Genomic DNA, 23,808 nt, shown 5'->3' on the forward strand with positions numbered 1-23,808 from the left:
TAGAGATTTTAAATCTTTTCTTGTAAGACCTGAGGGACTAGTTGCTGATTTCCGTGCTTGAGCTTCCTCCACAGGTGCTGGGGTATTAGGGGTAGATGTAGTGGGGGTTGTAGGCTGATCCATAGATTTCAGATATTGTTGCAGCATTTTGGAGTTCGTAGCTCCATCCGGTTTGCTCTGCTTGCGGACTGGCATATTAAGTAGTGGTAGCAATTTTGAAGTGAGTGCTCCTGAGAGCGTGGAAGATCTTGTGTTCTAGGTTGATTACCCCCAATAAAAGCAGAGCAGTGTTATTTATCTGCGGAAAGGGCAGTTAGGGTTGCAAGATTATATGCTACGTAGCTCCTTCACCCCTACAACACACAGTCTCTTAATGTGGGATATTCTGCTGCAATGAAATTAACTATGTATTTACTGCTGTGCAACCAGCAGTGACTGCACACTTTACTTTTGAATTCCACAATTTAATGCCTTTATTATTAAGCTCCCCTTTGTAGCTTGGTATCACAGCCTTGGAAATGTTGGGGCATAAGGGCGCCCAGTGCAGTAAGTGTTATTGCCCAGTGCCTACTCGTGGGGGAAGTTGTCTGGCTAAAAGAGGACCTACAAATCATTACATGCAAAATCCGCTGGGCCTCTCTGTGATGATGTGTAAGGTTAAGTGTTAGGGCTGCCTTTATGATGAGGCTGTCAGCAGAGAAATAAAAGATGTGCTGGGGCTAGTTCAAGTGCTTAATAAAGTTTTGTTACCTCCTGCGTGCTTACCCGCTCCCCAGTTCTTCTGTCTGCCCTGCCCGCGGTATATTTATACTATGCAGCCTGGTATTAGTATGCGGTGGCTGTCTTTCATCCGCTATCCTTTGACACTGTCCTGCTGCCTTGCTGTATTTGCCTCTGCTTATGGAGCGGTATCACTTGCGGCTGTTGCCGCGACGGCACCATGCGTCTCTGTAAGGCCTGTGATCAGGATGTTGGCCCGCCGATTCCTAGAGGCAGCAGCTGGTCACGATGGTCCGGTCCCGGGGCTAGCTTTCCGGATCTCCTATAGTAGCAGCAGATGTTAGTGCTCTATGGGGAGTTATAAAGAAGCGATGTCTGGCTAATTATTGTGGGCTTAGGTGGCGTGGGCCTGGGAGCTGTCTCTCTACACAGCCATTTTCCAGAATGGCTAAGCTCCGCCGTTTTCATGAATTTTTGAAAACTATTATACCTGCTTTTTTATTTTATTTTTTATTAAAAAAAAATAAAAAAATACTATCTTTATTTTCCTATCTACTGAAACTGTTATATTGTGGAAATTGAATGTTTTGCCTAATGTTATTTTTTCTTTTTTTGTTACATTTTGCGAGATGTTTCATTCTGATCCTGACTCTCTAATTTTACTGTAGAAACTTTGATGCCCTGAAACTTAATTCTACAAAGCTAAGAGTGTTCTTTTTATTATTAAGCTGTTGTTATTTTCTTCAGCTCAATTTTGTAGCATTTATTTATTTTATGCTTAAAATGTTTCTACACATACAATGACATTTACTGTTTTTACTTATTCAGTTCATGTACTTGATTTCATCTGCAAACATCACATGTTATTGCTTTTATCATAAAGGTTATGACTGCTATTATGCCTTTAAGTAAACCTACAATGTCTTTTCAAAATTAATTAATTTTGTTCTGACCGACAGCATATTTAAGTTTTTCTACTGATGAAGGTTATCTTTAGCTCAAAGGATCCTGTATCAGAGACGGTTTTATTAAAAATTCTCCTTATTTTTAATTTGAACATTCTTTGTTAAGGAAAATTTGTAATTTTTAGCTTTTAGGAGCCTAGTCCTCCTATTAACCTAGATCACCTAGATTTAGAGTTTTGCGTTAGAAGGGGTGCGTTAGCTACGCATGTTTTTTTCCCCCCGCACCTTTTAAACAACGCTGGTATTTAGAGTTCTCTGAAGGGCTGCGTTAGGCTCCAAAAAGGGAGCGTAGAGCATAATTTACCGCCACTGCAACTCTCAATACCAGCGTTGCTTACGGACGCGGCCAGCTTCAAAAACGTGCTCGTGCACGATATCCCCATAGGAAACAATGGGGCAGTTTGAGCTGAAAAAAAACCTGACACCTCAAAAAAGCAGCTTTCAGCTCCTAACGCAGCCCCATTGTTTCCTATGGGGAAACACTTCCTAAGTCTGCACCTAACACTCTGACATGTACCCCGAGTCTAAACACCCCTAACCTTACACTTATTAACCCCTAATCTGCCGCACCCGCTATCGCTGACCCCTGCATATTATTATTAACCCCTAATCTGCCGCTCCGTACACCGCCACAACCTACATTATAGCTATGTACCCCTAATCTGCTGCCCCTAACATCGCCGACCCCTATATTATATTTATTATCCCCTAATCTGCCCCCCCCCCCCCAACGTCGCCGCTACCTAACTACACTTATTAACTCCTAATCTGCCGACCGGACCTCGTCGCCACTATAATAAATGTATTAACCCCTAAACCGCCTCACTCCCGACTCAAAAACCCTATAATAAATAGTATTAACCCCTAATCTGCCCTCCCTAACATCGCCAACACCTAACTTCAAGTATTAACCCCTAATCTGCCGACCGGACCTCGCCGCTACTCTAATAAATGTATTAACCCCTAAAGCTAAGTTTAACCCTAACACCCCCCTAAGTTAAATTTAATTTAAATCTAACTAAATAAAATAAATCTTATTAAATAAATTAATCCTATTTAAAGCTAAATACTTACCTGTAAAATAAACCCTAATATAGCTACAATATAACGAATAATTATATTGTAGCTATTTTAGCATTTATATTTATTTTACAGGCAACTTTGTATTTATTTTAACTAGGTACAATAGCTATTAAATAGTTATTAACTATTTAATAGCTACCTAGTTAAAATAAGTACAAAATTACCTGTAAAATAAATTCTAACCTAAGTTACAATTAAACCTAACACTACACTATCAATAAATAAATTAACTAAACTACCTACAATTATCTACAATTAAATCAACTAAACTAAATTACAAAAAAAACAAAAACACTAAATTACAAAAAAACCCCCACTAAATTACAAAAAATAAAAAAAGATTACAAGAATTGTAAACTAATTACACCTACTCTAAGCCCCCTAAAAAAATAACAAAGCCCCCCAAAATAAAAAAAATGCCCTACCCTATTCTAAAATAAAAAGTTAACAGCTCTTTTACCTTACCAGCCCTTAAAAGGGCCTTTTGCGGGGCATGCCCCAAAGAAAACAGCTCTTTTGCATTTAAAAAAAACATAGAATACCCCCCCAACATTACAACCCACCACCCACATACCCCTAATCTAACCCAAACACCCCTTAAAAAACCTAACTCTAAGCCCCTGAAGATCTCCCTACCTTATCTTCACCACGCCGGGTATCACCGATCCGTCCTGAAGAGGTTTCAAAGTCTTCATCCTATCCGGCAAGAAGAGGTCCAGAAGAGGGTCCGAAGTCTTCATCCTATCCGGCAAGAAGAGGACATCCGGACCGGTAAACATGTTCATCCATGCGGCGTCTTCTATCTTCATCCATCCGGCGCGGAGCGGGACCATCTTGAAGCAGCCGACGCGGATCCATCCTCTTCTTCCGGCGACTCCCGATGAATGAAGGTTCCTTTAAGTGACGACATCCAAGATGGCGTCCCTCGAATTCCGATTGGCTGATTGGCTGATAGAATCCTATCGGAATTAAGGTAGGAAAAATCTGATTGGCTGATTGAATCAGCCAATCAGATTCAAGTTCAATCGGATTGGCTGATCCAATCAGCCAATCAGATTGAGCTCGCATTCCATTGGCTGTTCCGATCAGCCAATAGAATGCAAGCTCAATCTGATTGGCTGATCCAATCAGCCAATCGGATTGAACTTGAATCTGATTGGCTGATTCAATCAGACAATCAGATTTTTCCTACCTTAATTCCGATTGGCTGATAGAATCCTATCAGCCAATCGGAATTCGAGGGACGCCATCTTGGATGACGTCTCTTAAAGGAACCTTCATTCGTCGGGAGTCCCCGGAAGAAGAGGATGGATCCGCGTCGGCTGCTTAAAGATGGTCCCGCTCCGCACCGGATGGATGAAGATAGAAGACGCCGCCTGGATGAACATGTCTACCGGTCCGGATGTCCTCTTCTTGCCGGATAGGATGAAGACTTCGGACCCTCTTCTGGACGGATCGGGGAGTGCAGCGGTTTAGGGGTTAATACATTTATTAGAGTAGCGGCTAGGTCAGGTCGGCAGATTAGGGGTTAATAAGTGTAGGTAGGTGGCGGCGACGTTGGGGGGGGCAGATTAGGGGTTAATAAATATTATGTAGGTGTCGCGATGTTAGGGGCAGCAGATTAGGGGTACATAGGGATAATGTATGTGGCGGCGGTGTGCGGTCGGCAGATTAGGGGTTAAAAAATTTTTTTATAGTGGCGGCGATGTGGGGGGACCTCGGTTTAGGGGTACATAGGTAGTTTATGGGTGTTAGTGTACTTTAGAGCACAGTAGTTAAGAGTTTTATGAACCGGCGTTAGCCCATAAAGCTCTTAACTCCTGACTTTTTTCTGCGGCTGGAGTTAGAGTTCTAACACTCACTTCAGCCAAGACTCCAAATACCAGCGTTAGAAAGATCCCATTGAAAAGATAGGATACGCAATTGGCGTAAGGGGATCTGCGGTATGGAAAAGTCGCAGCTGGAAAGTGAGCGTTAGACCCTTTCCTGACTGACTCTAAATACCAGCGGGCGGCTAAAACCAGCGTTAGGAGCCCTTAACTCTGGTTTGGACGGCTAACGCAGAACTCTAAATCTAGGCGTATGTTATTTTAAAATCTGGATTTTAAGATTTTAATTTGCTCCTGAGGGTTTTTCCTATTAAAGATACTATCTGTATTATGTTCTAAAGAATGGTTTATCCTGATTCCCTTTTGGGACTGTACTACTATTTCTATGGAAATTGGTACTTATTTTTAGGATTCTTTAGAGTTTGAATATATCCTTAGTAGAGCATATTCATGTACTGTTTATATTTTTAGCTCAGCTTTTATCTGTGGCTGACATTACTGTTCTTTCAACCTTTTTTGTTGTTGTTGAACAGTTAGCATAAGCAGTTTCAGATTCTCAAGTATATAACTCTGTTTATTTACTTCTGATGTATTCATTTTATTATGTTTACTAGATCTATTATTATGATTTCAAATATATTTTATTATCTCTAGCCTGTTAGTATAATAATTTGTTTGATTTCTATTATCTCCACTATTTCTGGAGGTTTAGAGTCTTTTCTGCCCTACTTTTAGTCCGGTGATGTAGATCAGTTGGTGAATGTCCTGACTACAAATGCTTGTTCTAGATCCAAGGGTCTTAGATTCATATGACGGCAGGGTTAATGCAGCCCTTTGGCCTTTTTGAGGTCAATTTATGGTGTACCATTTATTTGGGTAATAATAACAACTGTTTTTTTTCATCTGCTAATTTGGTTAACTCAGAGTGCAAGCACTGAAAAAGCGTTTTTTTTTTTTTATCCTTCTGGGAGAAAACGCTATATAATTACTTGTTATTCGACTGCATGAAGGTACGGTTCTCAAACCAGTTCTTCTGGTGGGGGGCAGATTAAATTGTTTTTGGATGATTTCAGTCCAAAATCTTTATTATTCTTAGGGTCTGAATACATTTTTAGAATGAGACCTTATATGAGAAGATTCTTTCTTTCTTAGTACACTCTGTGAATTTTTTTTCAGGAGTGTTTATACCAGTTCTTTAGCAGGAACAGGGATTGGGTTTCTATTCAATTCTATTCTTTGTCCCAAAAAAGAAAGGTGTATTCAGTCTAATCTTGGATCTGAAGACTTTATATTGTTTTGTAAGAGTCTCAACTTTCAAGTTGGCGACTATAAGGATCATTATGCCTTTCATGTCCACTCAGTTTTACAGAACGTTTAACCTCATATTTTATTTCATTCAGATCACTTTTGGTTCTGAGATTCTCTTTTTTTTAGATAAGCTTTACCAATTTGTTGCTTTTTCATTTGGTCTAGCAAAAGCTTTATGGATCTTTTTGAAGGATTCTGGGTGCCCTTTTTTCTGTAATAAGACAGTAGGTTATTGTGGTGTTTCCTTATTTGGGTGGCATCCTGGTATTAGCTTCATCTTTTCTTTTATTAGAATCTCTCATGAATCAACTAGTTTTGTTTTTTCAATGCATGGTTAGAGGATTTATTTTACCTAAGAGTTTCGTGATTCCTCAGACAAGGGTCACTTCTTTTTGGGTTTCTAGATGAATTATGTGTTCATGACTTTGTCTTTGTATTGGTGTTAGCATGTCTAACTTACAGTCTAGAACATTCCTTTTAGTGGCTATGTGCATGGAAGTTTTAGGTCTCATAACTGCAGCTTCGGGCGTGGTTCCCTTTGCTAATTTTTCATCTGAGACCTCTTTGGCTTTGCATTCTGATTCAGTGGTGCAGGGATTGTTTTCAGATATCACAGTTGATATTCTTAAATCCCAACACTCAACTCTCTCTGATTTGGTGATTAGACTATCATCCTTTTGTTCATCCTTCCTGGACTGTATTCGTAATGGATGCAAGTTTTACAGGTTGGGAGCTGTCTGAGGGTTTTGGAAACTTCAAGAGACAAGGTTTCCAATCGATAATTTAGAACTCTGTGCTATTTTCAGAGCTCTTTCAGGCTTGGCCTCTTTTGGGAGAGAGCTTTTCATTTTTTTGCTTTCAAACAGACAATATCACAACTGTGGCAAATGTCAGTCATCAAATAGGGACTCGCAGTCCCTTAGCAATTAAGAATCTTGAATACGTTCTTAGGTGGAATTCATCTCCTGTCTAATTTCTACGATTTATATCTCAGGTTTAGACGTTTGGGAGATGGATTATCTCAGCCATCAGTCTTTACATCCGGGAGAGTAATATCTCTATACAGATGTGTTTTCTTAATTTCCCAGGTACCTTTTCAGGTCCAGGACTCCTCAGGCGGAAATGGTGGATGTATTAGCAGTGTCTTGGTTTTGCAACCTGGCTACATACTTTCGCCTCTGTTTTTTTCTTCCAAGGGTCATTTTCGAGATCATATTGGAACAGTCATGTGTTTCTGATAGCATCAGCATGGCCTCACAGGTTTGGTATGTGGATCTTGTCCGGATGTCCAGTTGCCATCCTTGGCCGCTTTTTCTTTGGCCAGACCTCTTGTTTCAGGGGCCATTTTTCCATCAGGATGTCAAATTACTAATTTGAAGGTATGGAAATTGATTAATGTTTAGTCATAGAGGTTTCTCTTTATGGTGTTCTTCTCATAAATTCTTTTAGAATTTCTAGCTTTTTTTTCAGTTTCATCAGGATGGTTTGGATAAGTTTGTCTGCAAATTTTTGTTAAGGGACAAAAAATCTGTTCTTTCTGTTTCATTTCCTAGAAAGATTGTTTAAACATCCTGATATTTACTGTTTTGTTCAGGCTTTTTGGTTTGTATCAAGCCTGTTCATTTATTAATTCTTATTTTTGGAGTCTTAATTTGGTTCAAGGATTTTTCAGGCTCTTTCTTTTGAGCCTATATTTTCTTTAAAGATTATCTACTTTCTTGGAAAGTATTGTTTCTTTTGGCTGCTAGAAGAGTTCCTGATTTATCAGCTCTCTCTTCTGTGTCTCCTTATCTGATTATTTTCATCTAGATAAGTTGTTTTGTGGACTTCTTCTTTTTTCCTAAAGTTGTGCATTTGAACAAAATTAGTAGAGAAATTGTTGTTCCTTCCTTGTTTCCTAATCCTAAAGAATTATTTGAGAGTTATTTACATCCTTTGGATGTGGTAAGAGCTTTGTAATTCTTTATCGAGTTTATAAGGATTTTAGAAGACTTCTAGTCTATTTGTTGTTTTTCGGGTTTCAGAAAAGGTTAGAAAGCCTCTGCCATTTCTTTGGCATCCTTGTTAAAGCTTTTGTTTTTCAAGGCTTATTTGGAGGCTGGGTAGGTTCCGCCTCAGAGATTTACAGCTCATTCTGCTAAATTCAGTCACCATTTCTTGTTTTTTTTTCGGATTGAAGCTTCGGATGATCAAATTTGCAAAGCAGTATTTTGGTCTTATATTTACTTACTTTTATGGTTTTTACCATTTTAATGTTTTTTTAATTTTTTTTATTAATGTTTTTATTGAGGTTACAAACATAAACAATAGTACAGCAGTAAGACATATTTAGGTGTTTCCTTTCCATTTTACAAAGTATTCAGAGAACAAGGTGGTTAACGTCTTACTGCCAGTTTCTCTCTGGTTCCTCGAGAGAGAGGTCCATTAAACGACAAACCTCATTTTTCTTTTCTTTTTTTTAACAAGTAAATCAGGTAAAACAAATGGCTGGACAGCCATTAACATTGCTAACAGTTTTTGGTAATAGTTTGTAAGAATGGAATGTACAATACTAACCTATAGGAGCTGTAGGGTATAGCTCCCTTGGAGTATGACAACATTGTGATACAGGGATTTCACACCATTTTCTTTGGAAGGATCAGGAAAGAGATAGAGAAAGGAAGAATAGAAAGAGAAGGGGAGAGGAGGAGAATGAGAAGGGGGGCGGTCAGCAGACAGCTGTATGTGTTCAGGCTTTGGAGGTTTTATTTTGTGGGAGTACATCCCATGGAGACCAGATATCAACATGTATATTTATGATTCCCCTGTTGAGGTAGACCGCTTCCTCCATTAATTTAATGTTAGAGATAATCTCAATTACTTTTCCTAGTGAAGGGACACTCTGCTGTTTCCAATGTCTTGCAATAGAAAGTTTGGTGGACATTAGTAAATAGATAAATAAGTGTTTCCGGGGTTTGGGGAGTTTAGGGATGTTCAGGTGCAGTAGGTAAGTATCGGGGCCCTGGTCTGTCGGGAGGGAGAGCTGTCTACATCATTTTAATGTATTTTGCTTCTTTAAAAGCAGTCTTTGGTTAAAAAAAAAGTTATTCAGGCAGCTGTTTCAGTTTGATTCTACTGCTTTTGATTAAAAAAATTTCAAGGAAAACTTAATTATTGTGTGGATTTAATTTCTCAGTGGAAATAGCTGTTGTTATTTTATCCCTCCCTCTCTAGTGACTCTTCTGTGGACTTCCACATCTTGGGTATTTCTATCCCATACGTCACTAACTCATGGACTCTTGCCAATTACATGAAAGAAAACATAATTTATGTAAGAACTTGCCTGATAAATTAATTTCTTTCATATTGGCAAGAGCCCATGAGACCCACCCTTTTTATGGTGGTTATGTTTTTTTTGTATAAAAGCACAATTATTTTTCCAGTTCCTCTTTTTATATGCTTTTGTACTCCTTTTCTTATCACCTCACTACTTGGCTATTTGTTAAACTGAGTTGTGGTTGTGGCGGGAGGTGTATTTATAGGCATTTTGAGGTTTGGGAAACTTTGCCCCCTCCTGGTAGGAATGTATATCTCATACGTCACTAGCTGGACTCTTGCCAATATGAAAGAAATTAATTTATCAGATAAGTTCTTAAATAAATTATATTATTATTTACCCTTTGAGTGCTAAACACTTTCCCACCTGGGTGCTAAGCTTTTTTAAGTTTTTTCTGTATTTTTTAAAAAAAAAAAAGTTTAATTTTATTTTCCCCTCAGATCCCCAAGACTTACACGTTTGGAAAGATTATGCGATTACCTTTCCAATGGTGGGTCTTGGGGGTATGTAGCTGCTTAGATGCCTGAGATACAGGCTTCTAAGCAGCATGCCCCCTGCTCCTATACTTAACATTATTAAGTATAAATAAAGTTGTGCGGTGACGTCACCACGCATAAGGTGAAGCCCCAGCGATGCCTGTAACTATGCAGGCCGATCGCTGGGGTAGGTGTGGGTGGGAGCCCCCAGATCTCCCGCAAGGTGGGAGAGTGCTAGCGACGGCTCTGAGCCATCGTTGGCACCAGAGTGGGAAACTCTGAGATGTGGTTAGCACTCAAGGGGGTTAATTTATAATATTATAATATTAATTATGAGAGTATGATGCTCTGAAACACAATTCTACAAAGCTAAGTGTGTTCTTTTCATTATTAAGCTGTTGTTATTTTCTTCAGCTCAATTTTGTGGCATTTATTTATCTTATTTTTTTCATTTTCAATATTTTTATTGTGGTTTAAATCAAGGCATACAAGTATTGGATGTCATTGTGATTCTAGTTACAGAACAAATGTAAGAGCAAAAGGATATTCAAAGCTAACAGCAGAACTAGAATAAAAAAAACGAGATATATATATATAGTACACCTTTGCATGACATAAAATAAGAGAAGTAAAAGACAATATTTGCCAAATATTACAGTATATCTACACCATAGAATCATGAGGCCTCTCATGGACCTCCCAACATAATGAGAACTATAATGCTATAGTAGGTATCTCTGAACAAGGTAGACCACTCTTGGGTCTCCCAGAAAACCACATATTTTGTTTTTATGCATATTGAATTATATAAACAAGGTAACATAATGCATGTAGAATATTAATATCAAGGTACATCTTTCTTATAACTCAATAGGCCATTGTTAGGCCTAATCTAGATACTAGCTCAGGGTAGGGAAAGAAAGGATTTAGCATATTCAATTAGTAGGTCATTTTAAAAGATGTGGAAGTGCGCATATTTAACCCTCCTAAACTAGGAGGTATATTAAGGTGGGGGGGGGGGAGGAGGTGGTAGAATGAAGATGATAATCGGAATATATGGACAGCGCTTAAGGTCTGTGTTGAGAGTTTCGAGGGCACATGGATTGTTAGAGGGTAAATAGAAACAGGTTATTTGTATGATAGGTCAATGCTATGTCCTGCATAAAGAAGCTTAGAGAACTTAAGGTAATAGCTTCGACACTAGGTAATTATATGATTATATGTAACTAAATATATACTAGACAATCCTGTAAAGACATTTACTGTTTTTACTTACTCAGTCCATGTACTTGATTTCATCTGAAAACATCACATGTTATTGCTTTTATCATAAAGGTTATGACTGCTATTATGCCTTTAAGTAAACTTAGGAGGTCTTTTCAAATTTAAGATTTAATTAATTTTGTTCTGACCGACAGCATACTTTTTAAGTTTATTCTACTGATGAAGGTTTTCTTTGGCTCAAAAGACCCTGTATCAGAGACAGTTTTATTAAAAATTCTCCTTATTTTTCATTTGAACATTTTTTGTTCTTTGTTAAGGAAAAGGTTTTATTTTTAGCTTTTAGGAACCTAGTCCTCCTATTAACTATGTTATTTTAAAACTTGGAGTTTAAGATTTTAATTTGCTCCTGAGGGTTTTTTCCCTATTCAACATACTATCTGTATTATTTTCTAAAGAATGGTTTATCCCGATTCCCTTTTGGGACTGTACTACTATTTCTATGGAAATTGGTACTTATTTTTAGGATTCTTTAGAGTTTGAATACAACCTTAGTAGATCATATTCATGTACTGTTTGTTTTTAGCTCAGCTTTATCTGTGGCTGACATCACTGTTCTTTTACTCTTTTTTGTTGTTGAACAGTTAGCATAATCGGTTTCAGATACTCAAGTATAAAACTCTGTTTATTTATTTCTGATGTATTCATTTTATTATGTTTACTATATCTATTTTAAATATATTTTATTATCTCTAGTTTGTTAGGATAATAATTTGTTTGATTTCTATTATCTCCACTATTTCTGGAGGTTTAGAGTTTTTTCTGCCCTACTTTTAGTCTGGTGATGTAGTTCAGTTGGTGAATGTCCTGACTATAAACGCTTGTTCTAGATCCAAGGGTCTTAGAGTCCTATCCCGGCAAGGTTAATGCAGCCCTTTGGCCTTTTTGAGGTCAATTTATTGTGTACCATTTATTTGGGTAATAATAACAACTGTTTTTTTCAGCTGCTAATTTGGTTAACTCCGAGTGCAAACACTGAAAAAGCGTTTTTTTGTATCCTTCTGGGAAAAAACGCTATATAATTACTTGTTATTCGACTGCATGAAGGTACGATTCTTAAACCAGTTCTTCTGGTGGGGGGTGGGGGGGCAATTAAATTGTTTTTTGATGAATTCAGTCCAAAATATTTATTATTCTTAGAGTCTGAATTGATTTTTTAGAATGAGACCTTCTATGGGAAGATTCTTTCTTTCTTAGTACACTCTGTGAATTTTTTTTCAGGAGTGTTTATACCAGTTCTTTTCTTTGTTCCAAAGGAAAAAGGTTTATGCTATACCCTTTTGGCATCAACTAACAGCATGTGACAGCATGCCAAATAAAAAATATGTTTGAGCTAAAAACCATATCAAGTGTTTTGTTTAATACATAGGTCATTCTGGTGGTTAAAGGGATATGAAACCCAAATTTTTAGCAACTTTTTAATAGACTCCTAATTTTTCTTCATTCTCTTGGTATCTTTATTTGAAAAATCAGGAATGTAAGCTTAGGAACAGGTTCATTTTTGGTTCAGTACCTGGGTAGCGCTTCGTGATTGGTGGCTACATATAGCTAAAAATCTTTTTTTTTCTTTAGCAGAATCTCACTCCAAAAGACTTGTTTTTTTTAACAGCATGGTTAGAAGATGAATTTTCCAAAAAGTTATTTGATACCTCAGTCAAGGGTTACTTTCCTAGGGTTTCAAATAGATTCAGTCTCCACGAGTCTTTCTCTAACAGATCAGAAAAGGCAAAAATTGGTGTCAGCCTGTCTGAACCTTCAGTCCTTCTCTTTTCCCTCTGTTGTTCTTTGCTTATAAGTACTGGGTCTCATGATTGCAGCTTCAGATGCAATTTCATTTGCTTGATTTAACATGAGACCTCTTCAGCTTTGTATTCTTCGTCAGTGGTGCAGGGATTATACTCGTACTATGATCCAGAAAAATCTTTTGTTAGAGCCAAGTCAGTTTCTGACTTGGTGGCTTGATCATCATTATTCAGGGAGCTTCTTTTGCTTGTCCTACCTGGACAGTGATCACTGCAAATGCAAGTCTTTCAGATTGGGGAGCTGTTTGGGGGTCTCTAAAAGCACAAGGGGTTTGGGTCCCTTGGGAGGCAAGGTTGCCAATAAATGTTCTAGAACTCTGTCCTATTTTCACGGGTCTTCAGACTTGGCCTCTGTTGAAAAGGTCTCATCTCTGCTTTCAATCAATGTCACAGCAGTGCCTTATGTCAATCATCAGGGGGGAAATCACAGTTCCCTAGCCAAAAAGGAAGTGTCTTGAATTCTTTCATGGGCAGAAGTTAATTCCTGTCTAGTCTCTGAAGTTCAAATTCCAGGACTGAACAACTGGGAAGCAGATTTTCTCAGTAATCAGTCTTTGCATCCAGGGGAATGGTCTTTTCACCAGGATGTGTTCAATCAGAGTGTGGATCTTTGGGGTCTCCCAGAGATAGATCTGATGGCTTTTCGTTTGCACAACAAACTTCCCAGGTACTTTGCAAGGTCCAGGGCCCCTCAGGCAGTATTTGTGGATGCTCTGTTATCTCAATGGTCATTTCAGCTTGGCTGTTTCCTCCTCTGGTACTTCTTCACAGATTGATTTCCAAGATAAGGCTAGAGAAATTGTCAGCAATCCTAATTGCTCCAGCAGGATTTGGTATGCAGATCTGGTTCAGATGTTCAGTTGCCCTCCTTGGCCACTTCCAGACCTTCTGTCTCAAGGTCAGTTTCTTTCATGTAACTGGCAAGAGTCCATGAGCTAGTGACATATGGGATATACAATCCTACCAGGAGGGGTAAAGTTTCCAAAACCTCAAATGCCTATAAATACACCTCCCACCTCACTCATTCCTCAGTTTTACAAACTTTGCCTCCTTAGGAGGTGGTGAAGCATGATGTGCTTGACTTCTTCTGTGGAAGGCTATTCTAAGCATATTGAAGCCCAGTTCCTCTCTAAGTATAGTGTTTGTCTGAGGGATGTGAAGGGAGTATTGCCTGATGATACCATGTTTTCGCCTATGGGAAATCTATTCTAGGGCTCTCTGTAAATTCGGTCATGGGGATTCATCTTCTGCCTCCCTTTACAGATCGACATTATACTTTTCTACCATTACCGCTGCTGATATGTTTCAGTACTGGTTTTGCTGTCTGCTATATGTGGATGGGTGTCTTCTGTTAAGTATATATCATTTTTAAGACACTCTCAGCTATGGAAGGCACTTTATATTATAAAGTTCTTAATGTAGATTGCATATATTAGCCATGAGTCAGGTCTGTTAATATTTCCCTTTTCAGTCACACAGTTTCAGAATGGAAATTATGTTTGTTTTCTTACCTGGGGTTCCGGTTAGCTACTAACATGGAGTCTGTTTTTAAAATTTTCGGGGGCAAATTAGGCTTGCGATGACGCAATTTGCATAATTTTATTGCGTCATTTTTGGCGCGAAATTGCGTCTGCTGTGACACGAGTTGTGTAATTTTATTGCGTCATTTTTGGCATGAGGTCGCGCCTGTTATGATGCGAGTTGCATTTTTTTTAGTGTGTCTTTCTTGGTGCCAAAATTTATTATATTAAGTTTCTCCCTCTAATGCTCACTGCTCTCATTATACATTATATATATATATATATATATATATATATATATATATATATATAAAAGAAACAGAAGAGGGAAGGGCACACAGACACAAGGATCCTGGTGTAGTATGTTAAGTAACCAGAGGCATAATACAGCACTTAAGCAAAATTTGCACTCACGTGTAACAACCTCAGCACTATGAGGTATACTGTAGGCAGGGAGGCTTCTCACAGCCAGTAGGATCCTCTTATTCAAGCTCTTTTTAGACTCCCCCAACAGAAGATTAACCGTTAACGGAAAGCTTTGCAGCTAGCTGACCCACTGTCAGAAAACACTTGTATGGTAGATGATGCAGGCACTGAGGGGTTAAAGCATTTAGCAACAGCAGGTGTAAAAACGTTTGTACACTGTATTAGCCTGAACTCCAAGGCTTATGAACAATGACCTTAAAAATAATAACTGCCTTAACTGATGAGCGCTTTCCACCAGCTCATCAGTACGAGAAAACTTTTTATCTCTTGAAACACTCTACTCCATAATTGAATTATTGTTTGTTCTTATGTACATTAATCAAACTGTGTGGATACTGTGTAATGTATATTTCAACTCGATTGTAATGTATGCTTCAACTTGATTCAATAAAAAAATAATTTAAAAATAAAAATAACTGCCAGCAAGCAGCCTGCAATGTGATATAGGTAGGATGTACTGACACACCTCAGTGTGTTAAGTAATACTTAGTGCCTCTGAAGAAGCGACCAATAGCGTTGTGAAATGCGTCAGGCCACGCCCCCAACTCGGACACACAGTCTAACTGTGTTTTATAGACTTTTAGCATTGTTTTAACAGTGCCAAGGCACTAAGTATTACTTAAAGGGACACTGAACCCAATTTTTTTCTTTTGTGATTCAGATAGAGCATGCAATTTTAAGCAACTTTCTAATTTACTCCTATTATCAATTTTTCTTCATTCTCTTGCTATCTTTATTTGAAAAAGAAGGCATCTAAGCTATTTTTTAGTTCAGAACCCTGGATAGCACTTGTTTATTGGTCGGTTAAATTAATCCACCAATGAGCAAGAACAACCCAGGTTGTTCATCAAAAATGGGCCGGCATCTAAACTTACAAAAAGAAATTTTGATAATAGGACTAAATTAGAAAGTTGCTTATCTGAATCACGAAAGAAAAAATTTGGGTTCAGTGTGCCTTTAACACACTGAGGTGTGTCAGTACATCCTACCTATATCACATTGCAGGCTGCTTGCAGGCAGTTATTTTTAAGGTTATTGTTCATAAGCCTTGGAGTTCAGGCTAATAAAGTGTACAAACGTTTTTACACCTCCTGTTGCTATAAATGCTTTAACCCCTCAGTGCCTGTATCATCTGCCATACAAGTGTTTTCTGACAGTGGGTCAGCCAGCTGCAAAGCTTTCCGTTAACGGTTAATCTTCTGTTGGGGGAGTCTAAAAAGAGCTGGAATAAGAGGATCCTACTGGCTGTGAGAAGCCTCCCGGCCTACAGTATACCTCATAGTGCTGAGGTTGTTACACGTGAGTGCAAATTTTGCTTAAGTGCTGTATTATGCCTCTGGTTACTTAACATACTACACCAGGATCCTTGTGTCTGTGCGCCCTTCCCTCTTCTGTTTCTTCTAGATTTTGCTGAGATTTCCTCCTTTGGATTCTCTTTGTTGCCTGGGGATTAGGCTGTGAGACACTCTGGATTATTTCCTCCCACAGAGCAAGTAAAGACGGATTGTATTATATACAGGTGGACTGTATCATTATCACAGAGACTGGTGCTTTTCTCATTATCCCTTAGGGATTTCAATATCTATAGCGCTTATACTCTCCCTCTGTCTCATATATATATATATATATATATATATATATATATATATATAGATATATATATATATACTGTATGTTTACTCTGTGTATTGAGGAGTCTATTCCTCCTGATAGCAAAGCTAATAATAGTTTAAATTCTGTATTTAAGACTTCTGAGGTTACTCCTGAAGTTTTTCCTATTCCAGATGCTATCTCCAATATAATTACTAAAGAATGGTCTAAACCTGGTACCTATTTTAACCCTTCTTCTAGGTTTAAGAAGTGGTATCCTTTACCTGTGGCTAGTTTAGAGTTTTGGGAAAAAGGTCCCTAAGGTTGATGGGGCTATTTCCACTCTTGCCAAACGTACTACTATTCCTATAGAGGATAGTACTTCTTTTAAGGATCCTTTAGATAGGAAGCTTGAATCTTATCTTAGAAGAGCATATTTACATACTGGCTATATTCTTAGACCAGCTATTTCTATGGCTGATGTTGCTGCTGCTTCAACTTTTTGGTTGGACAGTTTAGCGCAGCAGTTATCAGATCCTGAACTATCTAGCAATGTTCTTTTACTTCAACATGCAAATCATTTCATTTGTGATGCTATATTTAATGTCATTAAGATTAATGTCAAATCTATGTCTTTAGCTATTCTAATTAAAAGAGCTTTATGGCTTAAATCTTTGAATGCTGACATGGTGTCTAAATCTAGATTATTATCTCTATCTTTTCAGGGTAATAATCTTTTTTGGTTCTCAATTGGATTCTATTATCTCCACTATCACTGGGGGTAAGGGAATTTTTCTGCCCCAACACAAGAAATCTAAGGGTAGATTTAAAGCTCCCTATTGTTTTCGTTCCTTTTGTCAGAATAGAGAACAGAAAACCTTTCCTTCCCCTAAGGCCTCTGACTCTAATTGGAGACCATCTCCGAATTGGAATAAATCCAAGCCTTATAAGAAACCAAATTAAGACTGCATGAAGGTGCGGTCCTCAAACCAGTTATTCTGGTGGGGGCAGACTAAAGTTATTTCAAGACATTTGGACAGATTCAGTCCAAAACCAGTGGATTCAGTATATTGTTTCTCAAGGGTATCGAATAGGTTTCAGAATAAGACCTCCCATGGGAAGATTCTTTCTTAATCATGTTTCAACAAACCCTGTGAAGGCTCAGGCTTTTCTGAAGTGTGTTTCAGACCTAGAGCTTTCAGGGATGATTGTACCAGTTCCTCAGCAGGAACAGGGATTGGGTTTCTATACAAATCTATTCATTATCCCAAAGAGGGAAGATTCTTTCAGACCAATCCTGGATCTGAAAACTTTAAATCGTTTTGTAAGAGTCTCAACTTTCAAGATGGTGACTATAAGGACTATTCTGCCTTTTGTTCAGCAAGGTAATTTCATGTCCACAATAGACTTACAGGACGCTTATCTTCACATTCCGATTCATCCACTATCATTTTCTGATATTCTCTTTTCTAGACAAGCATTACCAATTTTTCGCTCTTCCATTTGGCCTAGCAACAGCAGCAAGAATTTTCTCGAAGATTCTTGGTGCCCTTCTATCTGTAATCAGAGAGCAGTGTACTGCAGTGTTTCCTTATTTGGACGATATCTTGGTACTAGCTCAATCTTTTCATTTTGCAGAATCTCACACAAAACAACTTATGTTGTTTCTTCAAAGAAATGGTTGGAGGATCAATTTACCAAAGAGTTTTTTTGATTCCTCAGATAAGGGTCACCTTCTTAGGTTTTCAGATAGATTCAGTGTCCATGACTCTTTCTCTAACAGACAAGAGACGAATGAAGTTGGTTTTAGCTCGTCTAAACCTTCAGTCTCTATCATTCCCTTCAGTGCTATGTGCATGGAAGTTTTAGGTCTCATAATCGGACGCAATCCCTTTTGCTCGTTTTCATATGAGACCTCTATAGCTTTGCATGTTGCACCAGTGGTGCAGGGATTATACTCAGATATCACAGTTGATATACTTAAATCCCAACACTCAACTCTCTCTGACTTGGTGGTTAAACCATCACCTTATTGTTCAAGGGGCCTCCTTTGTTCCTCCTTCCTAGACTGTGATCACAACAGATGCAAGTCTTACAGGTTGGGGAGCTGTCTGGGGGTCTCTGACAGCACAAGGGGTTTGGAATCCTCAAGAGGTGAGGTTACCAATCAATATTTTAGAACTCTGTGCTATTTTCAGAGCTCCTCAGGTTTGGCCTCTATTGAAGAGAAAACTTTACATTAGTTTTCAAACAGACAATATCACAACAGTGGCGTATGTCAATCATCAAGGGGGGACTTGCAGTCCTTTAGCAATGAAAGAAGTGCCTCTGATACTTTCTTGGGTGGAATCCAACTCTTGTCAAATCTCTGCGATTCATATCCCAGCTGTAGACAATTGTGAAGCAGATTATCTCAGCCGTCATTCTATACATCCGGGGGGAGTGGTCTCTCCATCCAGATATGTTTTTTCAACTTGTACAGATGTGGGGTCTTCCAGAAATAGATCTGATGGCCTTTCGTCTGAACAAGAAACTTCCCAGATACCTTTGCAGGTCCAGGGATCCTCAGGCGGAAATGATGGATGCTCTAGCAGTTCCCTGGTTTTACCAAACTGCTTAAATTTTTCCGCCTCTGGTTCTTCTTCCAAAGGTGATCTCAAAGATCATAATGGAACAATCTTTTATGTGTTTCTGATAGCACCAGCATGGCCTCACAGGTTTGGGTATGGGGACCTTGTCCAAATGTCCAGTTGCCAGCCTTGGTCACTTCCTATAAGACCAGACCTTCTGTCTCAAGGTCCAGTTTTCCATCAGGATCTCAAATCTCTAAATTTCAAGGCATGGAAATTGAATGCTTAGTTCTTAGTCATAGAGGTTTCTCTGACTCAGTAATTAACACTATGATACAGGCTCGTAAGTCTGTTTATAGGAAGATTTATTATAGGGTTTGGAAAACCTATATTTCATAGTGTTCCATTCATGATTATTCTTGGCATTCATTTTGAATTCCTAGGATTTATCTATTCTAACACTCTCAAAAGCTTGTGGAGGCCTTGCCTGCCCAAACATTCAATTCTACAATTATGCTGCCTTATGTAAGTTTGTGCTTGATTGGATCACTGAGAAAGAACAGGTTACTCTATATGGATTAGAATCACATATAATAGCCCCCTTCGCTTTGAAAGCAGTATTACACTACCTAGTAGCAAAATTGCCTTCTAGTATAACAGTTTGTTACTATGAAAGATATTGTAGGTGCCTGGCAGAAGATTTGTACAGGAACTAAAAACGATTTTCGTAAATCTGAGTTTCTCCCCATACTGGGCAATCCAAGTTTTTCTCCAGGTCTGACAATGTCGGTCTTTTCGCTTTGGGCTCAAGAAGGCCTTTATTCTTTGGGTCAGATTTGTCAGAAGAAGAAGCTATTGGTAATAGCGTTTGGCGAGTGAAAAGATAAATATAATCTAGCAAAAACATCTTTTTATGGTTACCTACAAGTACAACCCTGGATAGGGATTCTAAGGGCAGAAACAGGAACTGAATTAGATATGGGGAATTTAGGTAAAATAATTAAATTATATCGTGAAGGGATTAATAATATTTCACAGATATACAAAATGTTAATAAATTTCCATGGGGAAATTCATATCAATATCAATAAATTCATATCAATATACTAGTGAGGAAATGGAAGAAAGTGTTGCCACAAGTGGACAGGGAATTAATTATCAAGAGTGTGAGCTTAGCAACTAAGGCCACGGTCTCAGTTAGTTGACGAGAATCGCATACCAAATTACTGAATATGACATATCTGTTGCCAGCCAAAATAGTTAAATGGGCTGATGCAGTAGGAAAGTGTCCTAAATGTAGTCAGGAAATGGCAGACTTAATACACTGTATATGGACATGCCCTAAAGTAGCACAGTTTTGGAATAAAGTTAATTTTTGGTGTAATAAGGTTTTGAGAACTCAGATCAAAATTACACAAATTGAGATCCTCTTCTTCTTTAGATATGCTACGGTGAAATCCAATTATAAATTTCTGAATGCAATGATATTAGTAGGAAGAAATGTGATATTTACGAATTGGAAAGGAAGAGCAAACCTCACGTTTTTAGAATTTCTGGAAAAAGCCCAGCATCAGATAATACTGGAACAGTACAACATAAAACTTTTTAGTAACAAATACAGCATTTCTTTACTAAATGGAAACCAATGATTGTCCTTCCCAATAACAGTACAGTTGCAAATTGTTTCCTGTTTCAAGAATTCTGAGTGGTTTATACAACAGGTAGAAATATGACAGCTACCAAGACTATGGTTACTGGAAGATGTTAGGTAGTGAGGGAGAGGTTTTCCCTTTCGTCCTTGTCTCTCCTCCTTCCACCCCCCCTTCCATGTCCCTCCCGCCCCCCCTTTTTTTTTTCTTCCCTCTTCTTCTCACTCTATTTGGAGAGCTAGTTATAAAGTTAATGAGCTAACCTAAACCGAGACACGTGGACCACTGGTTTTAGTACAAGTCCTTAAGATTTGTGGGATTCAGGGAATTGGTCCCGTGGATACCATTTAAGAAGGTCCCCTTTTTTTTCTTTGTTTTTTTTTTTCTTTTAAGGAATCTGTCTAGATACAGTATATATTGGTTTACTTGAAGTGTGAACAAACTGTAAAGTAGACATATATAGTGTTTTCGAAATGTGTTTCTAGTACACTGTCAGTGAATGTATTGGTATAACAACTAGTTAATGATTGGACTGTATAGAGTGGTTTATGTATATGTTTCTTGGTTTTTGTTGTACTTTTGAATTTGTTGCATAGTTATCCTTTTGTGGATTTCTAAGTCTGTGATTCTTGAAAAGCCAATAAAATAAATTTAAAAAGAATTCCTAGGATTTTACAGTTTCTTCAGGATGGTTTGGATAAAGGTTTGTCTGCAAATACTTTGAAGGGACAAATCTCTGCTCTGTCTTATTTCGTAGAAAGATTGCTAAGCTTCCTGATATACACTGTTTTGTTCAGGCTTTGATTCGTATCAAGCCTGTTATTAAATCTATTTCTCCTCCTTGGAGTCTCAGTTTGATGTTAAAGATTTTGCAGGCTCCTCCTTTTGAGCCTATGCATTCTTTGGATATTAAATTACTTTCTTGGAAAGTGTTGTTCCTTTTGGCTATCTCTTCAGCTAGAAGAGTTTCTGAATTGTCTGCTCTCTCTTGTGAGTCTCCTTATCTGATTTTCCATCAAGATAAAGCTGTTTTGCGGACTTCATTAAAATTTTTGCCTAAGGTTGTGAATTCAAACAACATTAATAGGGAAATTATTGTTCCTTCCTTGTGTTCTAATCCTAAGAATTCTCTTGAAAGGTCTTTACATTCTTTGGATGTGGTAGGCCACATCTTGGGCTTTCAAGAATGAAGCTTCAGTTGATCAAATTTTCAAAGCAGCAACTTGGTCTTCTTTGCATACATTTACTAAATTTTACCATTCTGATGTGTTTGCTCAGTCGGAATCAGCCTTTGGTAGAAAGGTTCTTCAGACAGCTGTCTCAGTTTGATTCTAGTGCCTGAGTTTGTTTTGAAATTTTAAGAAAACAATTATTTTTTGGATTTAATTTCTCAGCGAAAATAGCTGTTTTTATTTTATCCCTTGCTTTTATGGTTCTAGGAAAGGACAGAAAGTTTTTGGCGTTTCTGTGTACTCTTGGTTTAAACTTTTGATTCATAAGGCTTACTAGAAGGCAGGTCAGCCTTAACCAAAACAGATTACTGCTCGTTCTACAGCGTATCTGCCACTTCTTGGACGTTTAAGAATGAATCTTCAGTTGACCAAATTTGCAAGGCAGCTACTTGGTCTTCTTTGCATACTTTTACTAAATTTTACCATTTTGATGTTTTTGCTTCTTCTTAAGCAGCCTTTGGTAGGAAGGTCCTTCAGGCAGTTGTCTGAGCTTGATTTATTTTTGCCTGATGGCTAAACATTAGACTGAGGTGTGAGGTGGAAGGGGTTTTATAGAGCTCTTGGGGTTTGGGAATCTTTGCCTCCTCCTAGTGGTAGGGAAGAGTAATTTCCAGGAATAATGGATCGTTGACTCTCATTACAATTAAAGAAATTAATTTAGGTAAGCATAAATTATCTTGTTATGCTAATTACTGAACATTTTTAATAAAAAAGGGTGATTTTGAAAGCACTACCCAATTTTCAGAAAAATAAAAAATGGAGTGACCCAGGTAAAACCATACAGGTGGCAAAGACTACGCTGCATAAAAACCTGCTGATGTTGCAGTAAAAATGTCTTCCTATATAAGCAATAACTAATAAGGCTGAACACATGTAATTGCAGAAACATGACACTGAGAATTGGAAAAAGACATATAGAGTTTTGATTAAATGACACACAGCTGCAGAATAGAAACAAATGTGACGAGATTCAAAATACAACTGTAGGCTGAATATTTAGAAACTTGCTTAAGTTTATCCTCAACCACAAACTCTGCACTTCTTCATACAGTGCTGCTCTGTCGTCACACTGTCAGATGAAGCACCTGTTTATTTGAATAAAAACAGCAGACCTTTAATCAAGAGGTCTAAATGGTTTGTCAAGGGCATATTTGCCAACATTTATCTCTTGTCTAAGTAAATGTTCTAGAACCCCGAGTAATAGAGGAATGGAGGAAACTCATGAGCCATAGAAAAGTTTTTTATTTTTATATGGTGCCTGAGAATACACTTCAACAAGAGAAAAGCAACTAGCAAACTTGTTCACAATTAAAAGCTATCATGTATATTACTCTGGATCAGATTACAAAAAAATAAATTATAAAAAAAAAACAAAAACAATCTGTAATGATCAACTTCCCTGGAAGAATGAACACCCAAATATGATGGACCAGGAAACACCTTAAAGTTTTGATGCTTGCACGAGAGTTTCTTGAAAGAAGCCACAATTAGAATGTCCAGATACCTTATGAAACATTTTTGGCAACGTGGTGAGTCATACAGAATCTGATGAGCAACAGTGATCACAAATGCATAAGAAATCATTTGCATCCTTCAGTCAAATTAAAAGTGTGAGCTCTCTCTCGCCTAAAACTCTTCAGTCGAAGAGAATCTTTTGCTATTCCTAGTTGTATTAGCAGCCTCAATTTTAAATGTTTGGGTTGGAAGTGATTACAGAAAGTTACCAAATAGAATTTAAAAATGATTTGTCAACAACTATTTTGTCTCATCTCCAATGATAGTAAATCTTGTGAAAAGGATATTTTCACTATTTCACCACAGCAATACAAAACATGTTCTGCTCCTGTCTGCTTTAGTTTTCCTATTAAACTGGTTCATGGTGACCTGTGTTAGACCTTTAGGCACTTAAACAAGTGAACACACATAAATTAATCTCTTGCAAGTTGTATTATTCCCCCACAATTATAGGCGCAGATTTTGA

At 37.9% G+C, this 23,808-nt stretch overlaps 1 protein-coding gene across 2 annotated transcripts in view; it reads left to right on the plus strand.

Annotated features, from left to right (window-relative positions):
- Positions 1-23,808, plus strand: part of MOK (MOK protein kinase) — a 281,854-nt gene that overhangs the window by 214,483 nt on the left and 43,563 nt on the right. The window lies entirely within an intron of this gene.

This window comes from Bombina bombina, chromosome 1 (assembly GCF_027579735.1).
Source record: "Bombina bombina isolate aBomBom1 chromosome 1, aBomBom1.pri, whole genome shotgun sequence".
Taxonomy (NCBI): domain Eukaryota; kingdom Metazoa; phylum Chordata; class Amphibia; order Anura; family Bombinatoridae; genus Bombina; species Bombina bombina.